At 42.8% G+C, this 23,161-nt stretch overlaps 2 long non-coding RNA genes across 2 annotated transcripts in view; both read left to right on the plus strand.

The window, feature by feature from the left end:
• LOC136791594 (uncharacterized) overlaps positions 1-23,161 on the plus strand; it is a 116,708-nt gene that overhangs the window by 63,517 nt on the left and 30,030 nt on the right. The gene's annotated exons all lie outside the window — the stretch shown is intronic.
• LOC136791597 (uncharacterized) lies at positions 10,493-14,273 on the plus strand. Its single transcript, XR_010833903.1, has 3 exons — positions 10,493-10,604; positions 11,552-11,671; positions 12,842-14,273. It is a non-coding gene; the product is annotated as an uncharacterized lncRNA (long non-coding RNA).

Below are 23,161 nucleotides of genomic sequence, written 5' to 3' on the forward strand. Positions count from 1 at the left end.
GTATTTCAAAATTTGAGATTTCTGCTGAAGCAAACCACTTCTTTTTCCACTGCAATTAAACTCTGCTTTTAACGTGAAGTGCTTTCCTTTAAATGCCAGTGCGCGCATCTGTGCGTGACAGAATTAACTTGGTCTGTTTTCTGAGATAACAGGATGAGGGATGCAGAGAGCTGATAGTGACCCAGCTCTAGTGCGTTAACACCAGACCGAACTGTGACCACCAGGAGCTCTAAACCAACAGACTTTCTTCTGTGGAAGATGGACTTGCATGTTTTAGCCTGGCAGAAGGAGAGTCAGCTTTTGAGCATCTTGTAATGGTGAAGGTAGGGAGATACAAGCGCACAACACCAGTATAAAAAGACTTTCACAATAGTAGGTTGAGGAATTCATGAGTTAAAGAAGCCTGTGGGACTACCACTAGCTTAACTTTATGCTGGGGAATGCGATCCCCATCACCAGTGTGATTCCTTAGAGAAGATGAGGAATCATGTGTGTTTAATAGGGCAGAAGGCAAAGTGAAGGCCAGACTCTGGCAAGGTTCAGAAGTCACAGGAGCTGGTGGCTGCCACCTTGCAGAGAGGTGTGGCTGATGGTAATGTATTGTCTCCAAGAAAGGCTGAAATTCCCAGCTCTCAGATGCTGCCTGCCAGCATGCCTGTGTTGTCTATCAGCATCCCCACCCTCTAATTTTGGAAGGAAGACTGAAGTTTTTTGTGGCGCCCACGAAAGGTCACTGACCTGAGGTTTTGGTCTCTGCTGTGTCATCAGCTGGCATTTTGGCTGGTAACATTCGTTCTCGGCTGGTGTAGTGTAAGTGGATCAAATACTTTAAGACATCAGCGTAAAATTTTCCATTTGACTGCCTTTTCAGGAGATGAGTAGATATTGAACTAGATGAAATGAAGAGTGGGAAAATCTCCACTTCTCTTAAGACTGCTTGTTTTCCTTGCTGACAAAACACTGACTCCCCTCTACCCTGCTCACTATTTCGCATTTGGTAGATGAGACCTGAACTTTCCCCCCAGGGGAAAAAAAAAGGGGGGAAAAAAACATGAAAACAAGCGGCAAAAAACAAACGATAGAAAAAACCACAAACCCACACAGGAGAGAGAGGGAAAAAAACACCAAAACCAAAATCTTGGAGCAACTGTTTTAAACCATGTGATTTCTGGACTATGAAAGAATTAGTTCTTCAGGACCTAGCACTTCTGTCCCACAGACTTCCCCCCCTCCCCGGCTGTATTGACAGCAGCATATAATGTAGCTAAGGTCTGTGGCGACAATATTTTAGTCTTGTGCAATTATCTTGCCAGAGGCAAAGGATATTCTGGGAAATCAGCCAGGAGAAACTTACAATAAGCAGTGCAAGTGGTATAAAAGTAAGAATAGGGTGGGATGCTTGGATGTGGAAACAGTTGGCCTGGGATTATGTTCAAATGCGTGGCAGCCTTGGAAAAGGAAGCTTGAGTTGAAGGTATTTATAAATGCCAGGTCTTGTGCAGACCCATCCTATTAATATTAAGAAGCTTGAGGGGAGGTAAAAGATAAACATGTTACTCCTGGGCCATGAAGACAGTTGGATCAACACTTGGGTACATACATCATCAATTTCCAAGTAAAAAGGATCTGGCTTTCTTCGATACTGTTCACATGACAGAGTAGCAAGCCAAGGCACTATAAAGCAAATGAGCAGGGAACACACGTACCAAAGCAGCCAGGATGTTCAATTTACTTATTAGTGTTCCTTTATTTCTGCTTTCTGTGCTGGAATGGAATGGAAGGCACAGAACCTTTGGCTCTGGCCAAGTCTTATCTTCATTGAACTTAAACTTTATTTTTTTCTAAGCACATGCAGAGAAGATCCATTTCCAATGTGGTTGAGCTGATCTCTGCAAGCATGTAAGTGCATCGAGCCGGAAGTGAATGCGGCAACAATTTAGGAGATAAATAGGCTTAATTGTTTTAAATGTGTGTAAGTCTGGGTGTTGGAGGGAGCATGCATCTCTGCTAAGCAGGATGCCAGAGGATATATTTACTCACATAGAAAACAAGGCACTCAAAGTTGTTCTGCAAGTCCTCTGATGGAAAAAGCAGCTGAGGGAGAATGTCCAAGGAACAGAAGAAGAAAACAAACTCATGGAATCTGTACATTCCAGTCATAACATCCCCAAAAGGAAGGAAAAAGCTTGCCATTAAAAAAAATAAAAATAAAAAAATGGTGAAATAAGGCCATATGTTTCTCCATAACCACCAAATGCCTCAACTTAGTTCCTTCTTATGCCAAGTATGTTGAAGTAATCACACTGTGCTGTTTAAAAGCAAGCTTTCTCATTTAAGAGCTGTATGATGCTGAGGCCTCGTGTCTGCCTGGTGTGGCTGTTTAATTCAGTGCTCATTGGATGAGTAGAGGAGAAGCTGCGTGGAGCTGAAGATGGGGCTGGGACCGTTCTGCACCAGAGAGAGTAATCCTCAGATGAGGCAAGGCATTCGTCTACAGGTTGAGTTTGTATACTTAGCACTCCACCCAGTGTGGCCTCTTGGCTCTGCATCCAACTAAATTCCTCTCAAGCGTCAATGTCAAGCTCACCTTCCCACACAGTGCAAAACCTGTACCCACCCTCATGGCTTCCCCCTCCATCGCAGCATGCCCTGAGCAAGCACCCATCTGCTGGTCACGGCTCTACTGTCCCCAAAGCCAAAAGCCCCAAAGGGATGTTGGTGCTCGCTGCTGTGTAAGCCAGTATCTGGGGTGTTGCTGGGAATATGCTGGATCCGGCCTTGCCTTTGTCTTCCTAACTGCAGGGTGATCTCTGTCTGTTGTCTCTGCTGTTGTTCATGTTCTTTATTTAATTCCTGCTACTGGTTCCAGATCCTAAATGGACAGCATGTGCTGGATGGTCAGGAATTGCAGCCCACCCCGCAACTTGTGTGTCGAGCTGCAGTACTGCTGAAAGGAATTTGTTTCTTGAGGTGTACGAGGCTAGCGAAGTGAGCACCCAGACTTGGCAGGGATTTGGGAGCTGAAGTAAGCCCAATGTTACTTTATTTCTCCTTTTTAGTTCCTTTGCAAGAATGGTAGGTTGTATAAAAAGTATAACTCTGTTCCACAGGTTATAATGGTAGAAATGGATGAAGTTGTTTGGGAATTCATTGCTCCTGGGGAGTTCTTGAAGGTAGTGTGTCTGCCTAACCCACTGACTACTCTAAGGCATTTCTGAGTGACAGTTGGAGTCTCTTAGCATGGGTAAAAAAAGCCAGCAGGAAAGTGCATAAATAGCCTTGAACTCCACTATGCAAACGCAACAGGTGCAGTGGAAGAATAAACCTGGTATCTTTCCAGCACCTAGTTAATGGTAAGCTGGCTCATGCTTCATCTAGATAAAGCTGACGCAGTCTGTTGGACTTGGAAGAGGCAAGTAGAAGATCAGAGGACGATGATATCTGTGCTCCAGACGAAGGGAGCGTGCTGATCATTTAGGTCTGGATTTCAATTGCTTTCAGGAGGCCTCAACAGCTGGATATCAGCAACAGCTGGATATCAGCAACAGCTGGATATCAGCAACAGCTGGATATCAGCAACAGCTGGATATCAGCATCTGGCCCATGTTTTTGTGTCTGCTGGGGTTCTCCTCTTGCTCTGTTGTTGTCTTCGTTAATGCTTTGAATGGTAAATGATGCAAAGCACATGAGCAGCAGAACCTCAGAAGCTGTTCTGACTTCAGAGCTTTCCAGTATTTCCAGTCTTAACTTAAAAACACTTCAGGATCTTTTCTCTCATTTCTGCACGTTTAATATAAGCAGAAGTATCTATGCTGAGAAACCTTGTATACAACCTCTTATATAGTGTTTTTCACCTAGTTTTCTGAAGCAATATGGTTTAAGCACTTGTCTTTGTGTGTCAGGCTTCCTCTTCCTGCCAGAACCTTTTGGTTGATTTCAGCTACATTCAGCAGAGAGGTGGTGTTTGTTGGCTTCTTACTTGCTTCAGAAAAGCAGGGAAGGAGGAAAGTCTGTAGCACCTCTGAAAAGGTGTCAGAAGTTGCATAAGAAGATATTATAAGAGATATTAGAGAAGTGTCATAAACGATTGAAGTGACACCGAGTGATCGACCATCAGGATTCAGTGCTATAGAAAGCTGTGCATGACTTGTTCCAGAGGTTATGGAAGCATTTTTGCCAGACTCTTGAAAACATTGGTTTTCTTGGGTAGTCCATGCTTAGGTTTGGTTGCCTTCTGTAAAGTTTACCTTTTTTCACAGACACTTTTGTAAGGGTGAGTTTTGGGGAATATAGAGGGAACACGACTTAAGCTGATTAGTTAGAGATTTTGTGTTCCATGAGAGCTGTTTTACTGTGATTTGGAGGGATTTCTTTATAACATGAATCTCAAGGTATTTTTGTTTTGCCTTTTTTTAACCTCCAATTGCTAGTTCATAGATCCTTGGAGAGGTACCTAACAATCTGGAAAATACACCAGAACGAAATAAACTGAAAAGTGGAAAGGTTGCATGTTTCCTTAATGTATGATGGAATAATGTTTCAGTTGCAACAGATGATTTATTTATCGCAGAGTAATTCTGTACTGATAATAAAAGCACGTTTCCACTTGGAACAGCCCGTAGCTGTTTGCAGATCAAAACTGTTCATTCATGGAGTTCCGCATACAGTCCCTTGTCACTGTGTCTCATGGGTGAGCATCACCAGGCGCCAAATGCAATCAACACAAATTCTGCTCTTGATCACGCTGGTATCAGCCTCATCCAGAGGAGAACTTGGCTTTTAAACCTTATGTCACATTTTAAGAAAAATAATATTGACTCACACTATTTCAAAATTATTGTTTATAGCCAGCAAATTTTAAATCAAAACAGTCAGACACGTTTTCCTTTATGCTCATTGCTAAATAAGCCATGGAAAAGGTTTCTGTTTGCAGAACTGTTTTTTTTTCCCCAAGATTGCTACATTTTACGCGTTCTAGTTCATCCCAAGATCATGGCATTGTTCTCTTCAAAGTGTCCTAGGCCATTAATCTCTCCCTATTGTTTCCATGTGCCCTCAAGATAGGTCAGCTGGAAATTGCATTGCTGGAGAATATTCTACTCTTGACAACACAAAAAAGAAAAAAAAAAAAAGGAGAAGGGGAGCCTCCAAATAATGTTGGTTCTTCATTCAGAGCATACAACTAAGTAAACCTACAAAGGTTGTGTTACTAAATCCTTTATCTTCGCAAGGCCAGGAGAGCATACTAGGCATCAGGCACCATGTTCAACAACAGCTCCTATTCTGCTGTTCAAGAAGTGAGTCTTTCCACATCATGTTTCTATTCTGCTTTATTTTTCTCCTTTGTCTTTAACTATCCACCAGGACCCACTGTATTGGATATGACAGTTCAAAATGTGTGTTTAAGGCTCGGTGCCACACGGCGAGCGCTGTGTCCACAAAGGAGCTGTTATGGCAATCGAAGCGTGTGAGCCGCTGCAGTGTTGCAGATCCATCAGTCTTTCCATTGTAACTCCTTCCCGCTCCTGGAGGATTTATAGGCGCGTTTTTGAGAGGGCTCCAGTAACTAAAAGAAAGATGTGTTTGTCTCCGCAGAAGTGCCGTATGTGTGGCTATTTGTGTGTGTGTGTGGAAATGGAGACCCATCAAACTTGTATGATGTAGTGGGTCTACTGGTAGATTTCCAAAATCTAGTCTTGAAGCACACAAACATATATATATATATATATATATATATGTATTTTACATCTCTGTTTACTGTTTCTGACTAATATAGGGGACAAATTCAAGGAAGGACAATTTTCTTAAGTCACAATTCCTCATCTACAGCATGTATGCCCTATAGGAGAGTAAGGCTCCATTTGGCTACTTTATGAATAAGTATGCAATAATGTCTTTCATGGTTCAGTTCTCTCTCTTTGCGTAAGATCTCTGCTTCATTCAAGGCACACGTTGGTTGTACCCTGGGGCAGAGGGGCAGGAGTATGTTTTGAGCTGGCCCAGGGGTGCAGATGATACAAGAAGACGCCCTTAGAAGGCAGCTGAAGACGACCCAGCTGCACTGGAGTCTACGCCAGCCTTTGCCCCAAAAGGTCTCACTAGATTTCTTGTGGATGGTCATTAATGGTGTGTTCTTTACTTTGTGGGTTGATCAGTTCAAGTTGGTGGTGTTAGTCTGGTGGTTACAGCCCCAAACTAAGTCCAGAGGAGCTGTAATTTTTATGCAGACAGCAATTTGGACGCTCCATCCGTCAGATCTTTGGCTGGAAGCAGAGTGAGCTGTGCCCACATCCTGAACTGGCTTGGTGACGTGTTGCTGTGTGACAGCAGGACTGAGCCGGTGCTAATAAGCCCCGTCCTCTCTGCTGGGGCCGTGGCTTCTCAGAGTCAGGGGACGAAGGGGCTCACTGCAAAGGGTGTCAGCTGAGGACAAGTGCTCAAAGTCTGCTGTTACCTGATGTAGTAAGAAAGGAAGAAAGGGCACAGGCTCACTTCTGGGTTGCACGAGTGGCTTCCTGTGGAAGGAAGCTCTTGGTGGGGGAAAGTTCCGGAATGTGGAGTTCCCCAAAGGTGCTGGGTTCCAGCTGTTCTCTGCACACTGGGCTCCTGAGGAAGGGGTGTGTAGGACCGTGTGACAGCAAACCAACTTCTTTTGTACGTGCACAAAGTGACCAAATCAGATTCACACAAACAACTTTGCCACCTCAGCGTAAAGTTGCTTTGTTAATGCTGTCTAGGTGAGTGGGTTCTGTGTGCTTTTTATTACCAAATATGGCAGAAAGCTTGCGTTTTCTGTAGTCAGTGCAGCAGGTGTGTAACTGAAGGCACTGCCTGCAGGGACTGGTCAAATGCCTACTCCCAGCACTGTTCAGTGGCAGCTGGAAAGGAAAAAGGAAGTCTTCTGAGGTGTGGCAGACAAATGTGACATTTCGAATTAGGAAGCCCAAAGAGCTGAGCCTGGGAGTGCTGGAGATGAGGGAGATTTCCCTTTCATTCTGTGTCAGAGGCCTGTCATTTGGGAGACTGAAGCCAGAGGTTAGGATGTGGAGCTGAGTTTGTGTAATTAAACTTTGTTTTAAAAAAATAAATATATATATATAGAGAGAGAGATTTTGGGCCTTCATAGGTACTGATCTCCAGGAAACACCATAGTTACCTGATGACTGGGAGCTGGCACAATCTGAAGAACTCCAAATTTCACTCAAACCGGAGAACTGTTGTACTATGAGGGGCATAGCAGAACACTGGGGCAGTCATGCCACATCTGCTTTACCCTTCTACGAACACTTTGCATTGCAAAGTTTGATTTATGTTCTATGCAGAAATCCTCATTTGAATCCTAATCTAGCATCTATCCATGCAGCACTTGCTTGTTTGTAGATCTTTCTAGGAAGGATCAGTCTCATTTGGCCTCCAACAATCTGTCTTTGTTTGCAAAGTACTCCAGTCATCTGGATTTCAGCTGTTGCTCTTTTTTTTTTCTTCGAATTATTGGAGACATAGCTATCTCCAGAAAAGCAGAACTCATTGGCTGTACAGAGAGCCCATTGTGCTGTCCAATCAAAGAGAAACCGCCACCATGTGAAATAAAACGTGGCCTGGGGCAAGCCTGAATCTGGCGTATGCTGGTGCTTGCAAACTTGCTCTTGAACTTGAGGCGATGCAGCCCATCCGTCAGTTAATGGTGACTTAGGGTCAGCTTCCTAACACGTTTTGAAGTAAGATAATAGGTATTTGAAGGATGGGGTGATAACATTTGTGACAAGGTACAGGCATTCCTTTATTGACTTTATTTTTGGGTGGGGGAAGTCCCTCTGTGTGCTGATAGAGTTCTAAAGAAATTAGTTAAAAAGGTAAAGCAATACGTCTGATAAGGAACATCAGTTGCTTGTCTGCAGTAACTGGGTTAAATAACTGGGAGAAAGAAGCTTCTGAGCTTTAGTCCTGGTAAAACTGGTTTGCCTAAATTGAAAAGCGAGAAATGAAGGGCAGCACTAAGCTGTTCTCTAACAGCGGAGCTGACAGACTGATACATCTGCTGACAAAACCACCAGCAAAACCGTGCACACACACAGCCCTCATAGTGGAGGTGGTGTTCATGCATGCAAAGGCAAAATTGTAAGAGATGAAAGAATACAACCTGTTATTTATTTTTTTTTAATGTTCACTATTTCACTCATTGAGTGAAACGTTCTGTACCGTTGGAAGAAAGGATGAATGCCTCTTACGAAGGTGAAGTCAGGTTTTGAGACAACTTACTCTTCCTGAGTGTCAAAGGGTCAAAGACCTTATGGTTAGCACATCTGTGGGCCCACAGGCAGGTGTTTTCAAGAATAGTCGATCCAGCAGCCCCAAGGGCTCTTTCTGGTAGTGAGGTGCAGAAAGTTTGGTGTGTTGGTCACTTGGAGGCGGGGGGGGGGGGGTTAAAATAGGTCTGAGGCCCTGTTTGATTTTCCTTCAAAATGACTTCTGAAAAACAAGTGTCGTAACTGAAGGAAAGTTTAAAAAAAAAAAAAAAAAAAAAGAGCAAGACTTGAGTTTAGTCTTGGTTCATGGAAAAAAAATCTCTTCTGTGCAGTGGTAAAATTTGGTGGATATGGAAGGTGCAAAATAGAGCTGAATAGGATCTCATAGTAGTTTCATCATGGAGCTCTGGGTTGCTTATCTTCTGGTGTGCTGCTCTTTTCATGTGGAATAGGCTCATTTTTTTGGGGCCCCCTCAATTAGTGGCATTCAGAACTATGTCTGCAAAAATGCTACAGCCAACAGAATATATCTGTTCAGGCTCTTTTCCTGGAATGTCCCTAAACAAAAGCTAATTCCCTGGAGGGAAATGCTTTAGTGTCCTTTTGCTCGGAAGTCATCAGATTTCAGTCCGTTCTGAAACCCCATAATTGTAATAAAATGATTCTTTCCAAAAGATACTTGGGTTGTTTTCCACTCCGCTCAATGAGATCCATATTCCATGGAACTAACTGGAAGTGAACAGTTTGAATGTCATGTCATGAATGTGTTTTTACTTTGTCACGGGGAGACACTGGCCAATTCAATTCTGAAATAAGAGTTTTTTTTGCCACACACAAAAAAATATGTTTTTTCTATGAAAAATAGCATTTTTTACCCCTGCTTTGGTTATTCCTACAGCAGCCTGAGGAATTAAAGGAAGCTATGGGTAGAACTTCAGTGTTATTTCCAGCAGAGACTTTTGAGAGTCCAAATTTCCCTCAGTTTTTCACAATTTAGCAACAGTTTGGATTCATTTAATAAGATGCTGGAGAAGCAGCTGGGCTTTAATGGCTTGCAAAGAAGTGAGAATAGTTCTTCAAATGAGATGGCAGTGTGGGTGTGTACGTGTGTGAACGCCTGGCTTCTAATCTGTGTGTCTCTGGAACTGGGATGGGGGATTCAGGGCTATTAGTTATAATACTCCATGTTAGTGTACTTAGGGGTCACTTCACAAGATGCTGTCCCTATCATCTGAAAGAGAAAATGAAGAGCAGAGGTAGAACCTCTCTGGAGCCGGACAAATATCACTGTAAAATCTGGTTTGAGTCATAGGCTTCCTGTGGGCACTGAGAGGCAGCGAGCCTGGATGGAGAGTGTTGAAAGAGAGGGCTTTGTGTGAGAGTGCTGATACGTGGGAAACATTAGATTAAAGGGGAATGAGAAAACAAAACTGAGAAATCTGCCGACTGAACAAGGAAGAGAGAGTCCCCAGGGCAAGCTGTGGGCTTGCTCTGTGTTTGTCTTGAGCTGCGATGGGCGTCCGTGTAACTTGCTGAGGCAAGTTGCCAGACTGGGGGGGAAATACAACTGCACTGGGAGCTGGACGGAGACTGGAAAACTGCATCTGATGACAAAGAGAGATGTGCTAATCGGTGGGAAGGGGCTCGGGGGTGAGCTGTGGCCCCTAAGGCTCCTCTTGCTCATACCTGGCTTGACAGTTTAGTTTTTGCTCCGGGTGCTGCTCACGGCATTGAGAAGAAGAATGGAGAGGATGAGGAGACCTTGACCTGCCTTTCTGAACTCCAGGCGATGTTCAAGAACTTTCTGGATTCAGGGTCTGGAACCAATATTTAAGTTTAGCTCCAAGTGACCTACCCACCATACCTTTTTCCTGCACCCACAGTGGATTGCTGAGATGTGATTAATGCAAACACCTGTGTGGTAGCCAGAGTTTCTGAGGCCTCAATACGGAGGTGCAAGGATATAAACTGAAGTAAATTTAAAACAGTAAGATTAAATTCCCTGTTCTTCTTTCCTATATAGTAGAACTTTTTGTTTATTTGGCTTTCCCATTCCCCTTTGTCCTCACAGATCCAGACTTGGTAAGGCACCCTCAGGGTGAGGACAACTCCCTATCCTGGGTTCAGTTCAGCCCACAATAAAAGTCCCAAAAGAGGTGGCTTTTTGTTCTGTTTCTTCTAACCTGACTCAGTCACGAATACTCGGAGTGACCACTTAATCAGGGGCTCCTTTGCGGTTTCAAAGGCTTCTCTTCCAGATTTAGCCTGTTTCCAAATAGTTTCCTACTCTTCTGTTCCTGGTACCGGATCATCTGCCAGCTTTGTCAGCCAGGATGAAATGTGGACAGTGGACTGAAGGTATTTTCATCCAAAACTTTCAAATAATTACAAAGTAATAAGTAGACAATTTTCTTCATCCTTGGAGAGTTAAGTTTTTACAGTTGTTGGCCAGGCTTTTTCATGCAACAAATTCAGAAAAGAAAAACAAGTTTTCTCATAATGAGGAAGGAGAGTATCTCTCTAGTTTTTGATGGATAACCGGTCTTGAATAAGAACTGTCTGACAGGCGTTCAGTTACAGCAGTTGTGTACAAGCAACACAATGTTCACTTTGTAACTCTACAAATCAGGACCCCGAAGAAACTCCCAACAGCTGCCCAGATTTCATTCGGCAGCAAAATTACAAGATGAGGAAGTAATTTAATGGTAAATCCCTTTCTTAGCAGCTTGAGGGCTCCCTTTTGAATTGGATCCTGGAAATAGTTATTCTGGCCCTGGTAATGCTTAAAGATAGACTAAAATATAAGGAAATAAAAAGACAGGATTGAATTGAACTTAAATCTTAGATCCAAGCTCCCTGAATTTCAGGATTGCTTGGATTTGGACCTAAACTGTCTTGAATCCATTGCTGATGAGGAACAAAAAAAATGGTCTTAACAACCAGCCAGTTACTCATAATAGAGAACAGCCCCTGTTTGTTAAACATCTGAGTTCCCAGTGCACTGAGAAGCCATTGTTACTTTACCTGAATTTATTCGAATATAGTTTACATTACTGTGCACTGACTATTACCAGTGACTATTACCGGTGGTTCCCTATATACCTTAATAATTGCTTTTTTTTAATATATAACATTTATTGACTCATGGTCTGAAAGTGTTAAACCCATGAAGGATGTGGAGAAGGCTCTGCTGGGATCCACCAGAGAGGTGTTTGCTGCTCTGGCTGGCAAAGCTATGATGTCTGCATGCTTCAAGGGTAAAAGTTACTGATTTCAGAAATGTCTGTTCACTTTCTCATCCTTAGTTTTCTTGCCTTGCCCTGAAGATCTACTCCAGTAAAATGGAACATCTTAGGGCTTACAAGTGTGAGGAGGTCAGAAAGGCATGTGTAAGACACTGCAGAGAAATAGGCTGGGAAGGAGAGGTAAGAATTTCCTTGCCATTCTGTGGGGAGTTGGACTTCAGAAGGAGGTGGTTAGAGGAGGTTTGGGCCCAGAAGTGCACTCAAAGTTAGAATCATTGTGTGAGTGATGTCTTGGAAACACAGAATTTTGAAGCTTGGGACCTCAAGGCTGTAATACTTCAAAAACTGTGTACCACTGGGCCAGTCATCTGCTTGCATCTGGAACTCAATTGACAGGGGTAGTGTTTGCTTTCCAGGTATGAGGCTCAGGGTATAGATCAGTGTTGGGCCAAAGAGGAGGACGAGGATATACACCCAAAATATAGCAGCTGCATCTCTTCTATTCTTAAATATATCCTAATTTTAAGAAGAAAAATGGCTGTGCTGAGGATGTGTTGATGGGGCTTACACCAGTGGGACATGCAGTTTATGTGAAAAGTGAGTCTGTTAGATGTAATGGATGATCTAGGGGTGAAACAAATTGAAGGGGATGAATTCTGGCAACACAAAAAGTTTGCATCGGAATTTTTTGCTTTCCTTGTATTTTCGAACTTTTTCTCCATTTCTATTCGCAAGACTGTTTAAATATGACATAAGAAAATTTCCACTTGTCACAGCTAATACCCATGTGTGGAAAGGGCACTGAGGGCTGGGCCCAGACCTACTGGTAGATAATTAGGCACTCATAAGAAAGTGACTTTTTACCAACATTGGCAACTTCATTTTTATAATTGCCAGTTCGAGCTGCTGACACAGCAGAGCCTGTAAAACCATGTCTCCTCTTAGCAGGAAGGAGTGGTCCTGTTTTTATAGTGTATCTTAAATGGCCACTTTCAATTTCCTATGTGACTTAGGGGTGAGACCATAATATGAATAATTGAGAGTTTGGGGGAAAAAAAAACAAGCCAGGAGGAGGAGGTGTCAGAGGTAGACAGGTGATGCATGAAAAGACTTAAATCCTGAAATTAAGCACAGGTACATTTAAATGAGAAATTTGGAAAAGCATGTTGATTCTGTGATCAATGAAAAAATAGAGTTGTTTGCTAAGGAGATCACTGAGGGTTCGTCAGAGAAGTGTTCAAGTAGAAAAGATTAAACACTTAAAATTTGCTTGAGGTAGCAAGATAATGAAGGGCATTAGGAGGAAGACCATTTCTCTGTTCACCTGTGTCCTCCTGGTCTGCCCTATAGGTGAAGAGATATGTATTGCAAGTACAACATATATGAAATACATAAAAGGGAATACAATGCAAAGCATCTACAAGCTACCTGGAGAATTACCTGCCACCTCAGCCCATTTAGGGCTCATTCAAAGAAAGGACTAGAATTCATTTGTAGCTGTTGTCAATGCTTATGGAAGAGGATGCACGTACTACTCAGTGGGAGTGTGTGCTACTAGTGTCGGTATCCATGTCCATACAGAAGTTGACATGTTCTTGATGTTCATGATCTAATCTTGAGGAGGCATCTACCATCTCCGAGGGCTCAAAGGCTTGCCCTTCTTTAAATGTGCTAACTAAAAAAATAAGCCCGTTTAGGTCTATCCTGGACTTACTTCAAATTTTGGGCCAGATTCTCTGCTAATGTAAATTGGCAGTATTCAACAACATCAGGAGGATTTACAGCAGCTGCAGATTTGACAGATCTCCCCAGTGACTGCCTTGGGGTTGAATTCTGAGGCTGACAGATTGAGTGGTGACTCTTGTGCTCTTGGGCCCTTCTGTGAAGAGGTATTTTAAATTCTCCAATTCGTCATCTTCCCTAGATGAAAAAGTAAAGGCTGACTTTCAGCCAGGAAGTTGAATCTATGGCGCTTGTAAGCCAAAGGAAGAAAAAGAAAATGGAGGTGGAGAGAACAATCAAAACAGAGACCTGGTTAATGCAGAGAAAGCACACACATTTTCAGTCTTCACTGTTCTAAAATGTGTTTGCACATTGAACTTTTTTCGCCAGTGTGCTCAAGAACACACAGCTGTTCACATCAACAAGATGTTAAAATCTGAAGGGCTGCTCCTGACAGGTACCGTATGCAGATGTAGATGTATAGTGGAAAGCAGAGAAGAATCAGGCCTTTTCAGTTAAAATATTTTTTTGCCCCAGATCATAGGAGTTGCCAGCGAGGGACTTGGTGCCAAATTCAGTAAGCCTCACTAAGAATGTGATGACTGTACTCTTCAACCACTTACACTCCTGTAAATCAGCAACATCTGATTAAAGGACAATGAAGTTACTTCAGTATTAGCTCAGCTGAAATAAAAGGGTTAGAATATTATTTCAGTTTTCATGGGTATCATTTCTGCAAAGAAAATTCTGAAATAGATGATGCAAAAGAGGAAGACGCTGTTATGGGCAAGGAAAGATGGTTGCAATTTCTTTATTAATAACATCTTTTCTATTGTGAATGTGTTTTTAATTAATTAGCCTCAGTTAATCTTCAAGTACATTTTTATTATTAGAATGCATTTCAAAATTGTCCTGAATGCAATTTTGTTTGTATGTTTGGTTTGAGTCAGCAGTTTACAGTTTGTACAGAAGTAACATTTGCAATACCAAGTCCTAGAGGAATTTTTCAAGACAACAAGGTTATTTCATATGAGCAGTTAAAAAAATCAAAAAAATTACAAACATCTGTATTTTCTCAAGGGAGACATAGATTATTGCTTACAATGGTGTGGGCTGGAATGTGCCTCTTTCAGCTGGATGAATCCATGTGCCCTTGCCAAGAAAGTTTTACATTTCCCTTTTTCCTCGGCTGCTGTATCCAGCCTTGGCACTCTATGTACTTATTATATTTATTTCTTGGAGTTGCTGGTTCCAGCTTTGGCATTTACTGCATTTCTGTATTTGTCTCCCTATCCCTGTCTGACATCATTCAAGTGAGATCAGGGTGGGAAAAGAAACCACAATTTGGAGCGTGTAGTCAGGTATAATAATAGGAATAAGAGCTTATATAGTGAGAAAAATGATAGACAGTTGGCCAGTTCTGAGCCAGATTGTTCTCCAGGAGTTTTGCCATTGTTTTCAATGAGATCAGAGTTGGGCATTTGGCTGCGGTGAGAACTGGACCTGGGCCATGTGTTTTTTCATCCAGACCATCCCAAAACTCAGGAGTGTTTAAATCTGGCTTCCCCTTGGTGAGACCATGCAGTGCTTGGATGTACATGTGTGTGAGTTGATTATGAATGTGCCATGTAGGCAGAGCCCTGGGGTTATGTTCCCAAGCAGAACTTGCAAGAGGCATTGAGATTGTCTTTGTGCCATCTCCTTGCGTCCTCTTTTTTTAAGACATGCCTGTCCCATGTAATGGCCAGAGTCAGTCTGGCTCACTGTGGTGTCTTTGCAAAGCTGTAAATGCCCAACTGTTATGTTTAAAAAAAAAAAAAAAAAGTTGGTGCTTTATATATTTTCAGGAAGACAATTCTCTATTTGTGCTGATTTCTTGAAGCCTTCTGATGCATAGCTTGAGTTCAAAGAAAAGAGTCGAGACACACAAGGCTATCCTGTTAGTCACTGCAGATTCAGAACAGTGTTCTTTAATGCAATAGTTATGCTTGGTCTTGGCCCTCTATAATCTCAATTTGATTTATTTAAACCACTGTGAAAAAATCTGGGAGGTTGGCAAGCTGAATTTCTTAATTCCCTGATTCATTTTCTTTATTTTTTAATAAAGAAAATGAAAAGAAAACAAGCCTGAGAATTGATGTATGGCGTATACCACAGCCTCTTTGGATGGGTAACACGAATCTGTCACACGTGCTTCAGTTATAAATCACTCTATGCCATAGGGACATTAAGACTCTTTGTACAAATGTACGTGTTGGGAAATTGTTCTGCAAATGCTACATGTACGTGTTCAGTAGCTAATTTGCAATTCTGAAAAACTTGGCTTGTTTACATCTTCTCTAAAGTAACCCAGGGTGCCTGGTCCATGTTAGGAAATGGGCTGCTTTGCCAAATGAAGTTTGGGGGCGGTGGAAGAAAAAGAAAAAATGGAAAAAAGTAGTTAGTTAGGTAGTATTGTAGCACAAAATGTCCCAATCTGGTAACCTTTTTTTAATTTAATTTAATTTTGAATTTATTTTTAGCACTAATCATTTCAGAGAGATGTTTTTGTCTTTGAGGGTGGAGTGGGGAGTTCTTTACGTGGATGGAGAGGCCATGTCCTGGCACTGCTTCGGTCCTCGGTTCAGGCCATGGGGAGAACGTCATCTATGGGGCGTGCAGGGTAGCATCCTCTGCTCAGTCTCTAGAGGCAGACTGTTACAGGCCCAGCTCAAAGAAACTGGACTTCCAAATTGATTTATAGTGGCTAGTGATTTAAGCTCTAAAGATCTTGTTTTGATCCCTGCTATGTTTGTCAAAGTGAGTGTTTTACCAGTCTTCCCACCTAAGATTTATGTAGCAATGTCTGTCTCCGCACAGTTTGAATCTGCCTCCGGTCTGAAGCCCTGAATACTAAGCTTCATTTTTATGTGATTTTTTTTTCCACAAAATTAGAATTGTCAGATTTTCTTTGGGGGGGGGAGAAGGAGGGGGAGAAAATTTGTGAAGGTTTTCTTGCCCTGAGGGGCAAGAAACTAGTAGCCTGTGACTTACTGTGCCTGTGGACTAGCCAAAAGCCTGATTTCTTATTTTTGAAGGAACTGATAGAGCTAAAGGCCATCTCTCAGGGCAGGCTTTCTGAGATATGAATTAATATTTGATTATCTGTTTTTAGTGTGGACATGGTTGAATATGCCATCTGGAAAGAAGAAGAGCATATATAATTATAAGGCGATATGCCTAGAAAAGGAATCCAAATTTGAGGATGCAGTGAATGAATCAGTGGTTAATTCAAGTGCTTCTGAAGTATTTGGATGATATGATAGACTATTTTAAAAATGCTTTTGTCAAGTCATTGCTCTCTAGTTGTTTACCTGGAAACACAATACCAGCCAATAATAACAGTATGTTGCTTATACGGTACCTTTATGCTCAGCTAATGTGTCTGTAGGTTGATGTGTTCAACAAAACCCAAATCGCAGTGAATTCAGAGGGCGTAAATAAATCTGTTGAGTTTAACCTCATGTGTGATTGCAGATGGGAAGGAAGCCAAGTTGCCATGTGAGTCCCGAAGATGTTTCATGGTTTTTAAATGCAACTCAAGCCATCTTTTCTGGTTTGTGGCTAAGCGAGGACTTCGTTGGTGGACCAGAGGTTTTAGATGTTGATGAGTTCAGCCAGCAAACAGTGCTTTACATGAGAAGGGCCCTCTTGTGTGGTCGCAGATTTTCAAAAGTGGATCAGAGTTTTACTTGGCATAGCTTGAAGTTCGGGCCTGGCACGTCGGTAGGCTACACCAGTATGTAGTGGTTGCACTCCATAGCTGCACAGTGCGCAACAGGTTCTTGGAGGACAGGGTGCCGAGGCTGTTCTCCCCACCGTACTGCTTGCTTTGGCCCAGGGACTCTGGACATTATGTACAGTATGATAAATTGCCTATTTGTGAAAGCTGCAGTTTCTTACAGAATTGAATAGCTTTCGAAGGAGGTGATAGGAAGACTTCTTACATTAAGCCTGGATGTTGTTGCCAGTCACAACACAGTAGGAGGGAGAAAAACTCTGAGGAAGAATTTTCCACAGGGAAAATGGGAGATATTAAGGGAAAAAAAAATCTTTTGGAAACACATTAGATTTCAGTGAGGCTTAAGCGCTTCATCCAGTGATTTTTAAGCAATTTAGACACCAAAGACTTTGGAATAATCTTTAGCATGCTTTAACCTTGTGTGGTACACATAGGTTGTAGAGTCTGCATAAGAAAATATTGTGTAGAGTTGAATTAATTCCCCTTTTAGATGTGTAGTCATGAAGATTTAGTCTGATAATGGAAGCTTAATAGTATCCAAGCATGAATAATGTGCAATTATACTTCTGCTGGATTATTTGTATCAAGGGACGATTTTAAGATTACAGTTCAGTACCTATCATTATAAACAGTGAGCATGAGCTGTTGTTGTAATAATAAAATGATGATAGAGATTGTGGTTTCAGCAGAAAAGTGCTGAATTGTTGCAGGCAGTGTGGTTTCTGAAAGACAGGCATGTCATAGGAGGCTGGTGTCCCTTGTGTGAGCAAGCACGCTTTCTCTCAATCTACTCAAATGCCTACATGTTAAAGAAAAAGAAAAGGCAGTTTGATTCCTGCCTGTGACTGTAAGGAAACCAAATAAAGATGACATTGAAATTATGTTTTTTCAGAATACCTATAATGCCCCCATGGGGGCCTATGCAAGGAGTCTGCCTTTAAACCAATGTAAAATGTTGAAGATGAGGGAGAATGGTGCTGATTTTGAGTAAAGGAGGAAGGGAACTAGCACGGGGGTCGTTGGATCGAGCTTTCTGCATGTCCTTGCCCACAGAGGCTGACCCCAGCTCTCTCCATATAGTCCCTGTTTGTGCCTAGCCTAGCACCCGCAGTGACTTCAAATTGCTGATCATGCTGTTCACACCCAGTAAAACCCAGCTAAGCTCCGCTCCACGCCCCCTAGCGCTGCAGGATCTGGCCTCTCATCCTTCGTGCTCCCCACACCACCTCGCCCTGCTTACGCAAGCAGGCCAGCGAGCCAAGAGAAACCTCTGAACTCGCTGGCTGTGACAGCAGGCGGTGGCAGCCAGGTTTCTGCTGTCATCTCTCGGAGGCATCGGGCAGGCGGCAGAAGGCGCCAGGGTTCGGGCTCCCAGGGCCTGCCCTCTCCCCAAAGCCTCCTGTCGGGGGAGGCCGTGTTGGCACTGTAGGACCTGCCGCTTGGGACCATGGTGTTGGGGATCAGGGTATATGAAAGGGGAGCACAGAGGGTTTTGGATGCGTGTGTAATGCCCGTTCACCAGCTCGGGACTGGTCTGTCTCTCTTCTGAGCTGGTTTATATCCCCAGGTTTTCTGTCATGCTCCAAGTCGCAATTAACAAGTGCTTGTTTATACAGTGCTTGCTCTAGGCCCTTATTTGCCTAGCAAAGCATAATGCGCAACATCTAAACAAAGAGAGCAATGTGGGCTAATTAATTCCTGATTTGGGGAATCAAAAGATAAATTTCTAAGTAAACTAAGCTTTCCTAAAACTGCATAACTCTTCCCACCTACTTTCTCTCCTCGTGCACTCCTCCCTGTGTACAATAAATAAAGCAGCCACCCGTGAAACATGCAGCTCAATTGAAAACATAATGTGCTCAGCTGGGGTTTGGAGGAGCACCAAGGAATGATCTTCAGACCATACTGAGAAGTTTTCTGGACACTATGGGAGCACTGCAGTGCCCCAGGCCACCGTGACCAGCATCCGCTGGGAGACAGTGCCTTGCTTGTCCTGTTGGCCAAGTGGGGCCATTTGGGGTAGGGTTGCCTTCAGAGGTGAACTGGAGCCCTAAGACTCAGGTGTGCTGATCTCTGGTCTTCTGGGTGGAGAGGCTCCTTCAGTGGACAGTGCCAAGTATATAAATTGCTGTCTTCTGACTTTCCTTTCAGAGGGGTGAATGGATAGCTGTTGCCCTTAGCTGCCTTGGTGAGTCCCTTCCCTCCGTCAGGGTCAGTTAAATAAAGCGTGCTACGCTGTAGTTGGAACCCAGGACAGGGGGGTATGGTTGTTTCTGGCATGCACTATGTGTAGGATGTCTATAGCTGCCTGTGTCCATGCTCTGTAAGGAGATACCTGTAACACTAACCTCTGCTTGCAGCAACAGCCGACTCTGAGGCTTTTTGGGGAAGGATTTTGTCTGCCTGATGTTAGCCAGGGAATAGAGAGGTGGCTGGTAGCACCACGCGAGACATCTTTGGTGTGGAGTTGGGTGCACACCCCATCCCTCTGATGTACCCCCCAGTTCCCCTTACCTCTGTGCTTGAATATGGATTTGCATCCCCAAAGTATTTCTCCAGCTCTGAGAGGCTTACTGGGTGATCGTTGCTGGTGACTGTGAGCTGACTGGGGAGAGCTGTGCCTCCTGAGCCCTTTCCATTTGGTTTCTGTTGGGGTAAATCCTGAGGGCCTTTCTTCCAGTTTCAGTCAGACCTGTAATTGAATTTCTCTTTCCAAGACGTTCTAATATCAATGTCACTGGAGGGTGTTCATTAGCTGAACACAAGATACTTACTGGGGCTGGTCCAGGGATGGCTGGGAGGTTTTATATGGGGGCTTAGAGAAGATAGTTGGGTTTTTAAAACTTGGGTTCGGTGGGAATATCACCTGTCAGCATCTGGCACGATAAATTGCTGGGTCAGTTTGTTGACAAATGTTAATGAAAACTAGGAGTGGGACCAGAAATGCCCCTGATCTACACCACTCAAAGCTGTATTTTTGTTTTCTTTTAGCATCAAGGGATACACAGGCACAGCTAAAAAGCCATTCTGGAAAAAAATTTTGAAGTTTAAACACTTTGTTCCTACTCGTGGGAGCTGAAAATTCAAGCTCACTGTAAACAACCTTGGAAAACATTTTACATTTCCGGAGTTTTGAGTCCAAACGTTTCCATGAAGCAGTGACACAGTTCGAGGGTAACAACACACTTTGTTTCTTTTCTTTAACATAATTTTTTTCTGAGAGTTGTACAAGTGTGTGTTTTTTTTTTTTTTAATACTACTCTTGCTTTCTGGGACAAACATCTCCCTTCTCAGAGTAGATTTTGGTCAGAGGTGGGGAAAGGGAAATGTGTACTTCCTTAAATAAATATCTATATGTGTTTTTAGTATTTTGGGTATTTTATTTTTCAAGCAGAAAGTTGACTTTTTTTTTTTTTTTTTTTAACAACCATTGGTTAGTACTATGGAAAATGCACAGAGCTGTTTTGGCTGGATGGAGCAAAGCAGCGGGTTAAATTTTAGCACATTTAGCAGCACAGAGATCTCTCTTCTGTGAAAGACAGGATTGTATTATGTAACAGCCCGGCTGCCAAATACTTCTGCTGGCAGCAGTCAGCCTTCTATGCACCATTGACATCAAAACCTAATGAGGTTTGATCCAGAGGAGGGATTTGAAAGGACGTCTTGTTTTTCTTCAATCTTCACAAACTGAACTTGTTTAAAAAGGGGGAGAAAAAAAAAGATACAGAGTCTTATTTGATAAATGAGGAAAAACAGTGGTTTTTTCTCTGAAGTTTTCGCTGTTTATTGGTTTAACAGCTATTGCTCAGAACAAGTCATTTCTATTTACGGTGTTTATCATATCAGCTAACCTTGTGTGTTGGATCGAGGGGGCTGGAGGTCAGGTCTCCATGTTTTCCCTCCACGGGGGCTTTCTGACAGCTTACCTTAGTATCTCCTGTGCCTAATATTTATACAGCGTCACATTCAGTAAACACAGGACCAAGCAAGCGCCCCACTTTGTATACCATGCACAGTAAGTAAAATGCTTCAGAGAGTAAGTGGCGACAAGAAACACAGGGCTGTAACAAGGTGGTGTACAGGGACACCCAGCTCCATGAAGGCTGCTACAGTGCTAGAAGCAACATAACACGATACTGTGCTATATTATTGTATAATAAAGCAGATCTTGCTAATGCACCAAAAACTGTAAGGAATATTCTGCTGGATAATAGCAAAGATTTATCTAGCCTGGCGTCCTGTTTGACAGCAACTGGCAAGGAAGGCTGAAAGAAAGAGATCAGGGAGCAGGGCATGTGTTGAGTGGTCTGTCCCCTGGAGCAATGCTGACCTGCAGGTTAGCCATCTCCTGAGATGGAGATTTCATAGATTGTGACTCTCTGAGCATGTTTAATCCCATTTAAGCTCTTATCATGTGGTCATAAGCCTTCAGTTTGTTGCGTGGAAAACCTTTTCCTCTGGCTTGTTTCAAACCCATGTGGAAAACCTTTTCCTCTGGTTTGTTTCAAATATGCTCTCTGCTTACTTGGACCTAGGTTACTTTCTCCACATCATCTTATATAGTGACAGAGGAACATGCCAGCTCGTGTGAATGCGGCGCAGCGCTGGATCAGACGTCTCCCTGTCACATGTGTAGCGCAGGCATAGCTGGTATTGGCATAATACAGCAAGATTTTAGCCTGCCTGGTCATCGTTATGTTTTAGGGGGGTTATCATGACAGAACTGTGGTTAAGAATTTGAAGCAAGAATGAGGTGAGTTTACAGACATTTGTTAGGATCAGCTTCCCATGATGTGTAGTGTACTTTGTGCATCTGTAAAAAGGGAATGCGAAGCTTCTCATATGAAATAAATAGCAGAGTTGCCAACACTAGCAAAAATGAAGGCAGATATGAATGTATGCTTAGCATATTGAATGTTTTACACAAATACAGTGCTTGCCTCAGAAATGTATGAAAGATCATATCAACTTTGCCTTGCCCAGGAAATTCACTATCCTTTTGTTCACTTACCAGCAGGGAAAGTATTGTAACCAGCAGTTTAATATCCCAAAAATCCCTGAGCAAGTCAGTGGCAGAGCTGGGAGTACAGTTCAGGAACAATGTCTTTCACTTACATATTTAGTCTCCTGTCCGCATTTCTCTGGAGAAGTATTTCTGGTCACGGTGGTAGAGGTGTTAAATGAAGTTGGGCAGTTACTCTTGTATTTCTGCTTTCATCTTGAAAGTTTCAGGACTCTTGCCTGTTCAACAAGTCTTGTCAAAGCTGTTCAAGAAAAAAACTGCAGAGCCCAGGATTATCAGTACTTTTTTGTATTCAGAGCTTCAGCTGCTGCCAAAGGTCTCTGGTGATGGTAGCATGTGTAAGGAACAGAAATGCGCTGATTAAGTCCAATAAACTTGAGCGTCTGTGCGTGTTACCAAGAGTATGGGAGGGGAATGTGAATGATGAACGGCATTGCTGCGTGATGGGACTGCACTTTGCATGCAGGTCTCAGCATCCGCTTCTCTCCCCTAGAACAGCTCCCAGTGTGCCAGGGTCCTGAGCAGCTACAGAAAGCTGACTGCTTGTGAGGTAACCTGTTAGAGGAATGAGATTTGTTTTTCCTCTCTTCTTTTCTCCCCCTACATTTTCCTTCCAAAGTCCCAGTGTGTTTCATGTCAGTATTGTGCCAATTAAAACATTTCTGTTTTTAAAAATGGTATATGGTAAAAGTAGTCTGGTGTCACAAGATTGGAGATCTCTTCCCTAGGAACGAGTCACTAAACCAAAAGCTTTTTGGTGTAGTGCTATAATGTACGTAGACACTGGGCCATGCACTTGGAAAGATCCAAATAAGACCCTCAAGCCCTGACCCGAGTTAGATTTCTTGAAGTGCACAGATCTGAGTGGCTTTCAGAGAGCTGCAAGAAGAAAAGGTAAAGCAGTGAAACAGTCTTCAGAAAGCAGCTCAGAAAAGGGACTGCCCATAGAGCAGTGAGTGATGGGGCCAAGAAACTGCTGAGTCCCTTGGAAAAGGCAGTGTGTGCAATCACGTCCATTTTGTTATCATATCAGTATCTATTTTGTTACCTTGATTAAGTTAGGGATAAACAGAGGGTTAGAAGATTCTGCTTGTATATCCTGGAAATTGTGGGTGTAATGAATATATCCTGATTTTAACAGCCA

The sequence above is a fragment of the Anser cygnoides genome, chromosome 10 (assembly GCF_040182565.1).
Source record: "Anser cygnoides isolate HZ-2024a breed goose chromosome 10, Taihu_goose_T2T_genome, whole genome shotgun sequence".
In the NCBI taxonomy this organism is placed as follows: Eukaryota; Metazoa; Chordata; class Aves; order Anseriformes; family Anatidae; genus Anser; species Anser cygnoides.